General features: G+C 43.8%; 1 non-coding gene across 1 annotated transcript; it reads right to left on the reverse strand.

The window, feature by feature from the left end:
- Positions 1-253: 253 nt before the first annotated feature.
- Trnad-guc lies at positions 254-326 on the reverse strand. Its single transcript has one exon. It is a non-coding gene; the product is annotated as a tRNA-Asp (tRNA).
- Between the last annotated feature and the right edge of the window lie 201 nt (positions 327-527).

Consider the following 527-nt stretch of genomic DNA (forward strand, 5'->3'; position numbering starts at 1 on the left):
AAAAGGCCGTTGAATCCAAAAATGTATATATTTTGTCGTCCCCGGGGAAAAAGGCGAGAGCGCAAAACCGCAAAAGCGAGAAGCAACTTTTCAGGACGCCACGCGTTCCTCATCTGCCGGGGTCGCCGCGCATCAAGCGAATTCTGGTTTTTTCCAATTTGAAAGTTGTTACAACTTTGAGTCCTGCAGATGATCTCATTAAAGATCAAAACCATTCAATTAATGACGGGTTTAGTTGAGATAAAAAAGCCAGTGTCACGAACGGGATTCGAACCCGCGACCTTCGGCTTGACACGCCGCTGTTCTACCACTTGAGCTATCGTGACCACTTGAGCAAGTGGTAGAGTAGCGGCGTATCAAGCCGAAGGTGGTGGGTTCGAATCCCGCTCGTGACGCTGACTTTTTTATCTCAACTAAAAACCGTCATTAATTGAAAGATATTAATTGGTCAAGCGGACCACGAAAACTAGTGAATTTAAAAAGATCAAAACGTTGGCACAATAAAGAAAATCTTACAATTAATTAAG

This window comes from Cimex lectularius, unplaced genomic scaffold, assembly GCF_000648675.2.
Source record: "Cimex lectularius strain Harlan isolate CLEC.00 unplaced genomic scaffold, Clec_2.1 scaffold389, whole genome shotgun sequence".
NCBI lineage: Eukaryota > Metazoa > Arthropoda > Insecta > Hemiptera > Cimicidae > Cimex > Cimex lectularius.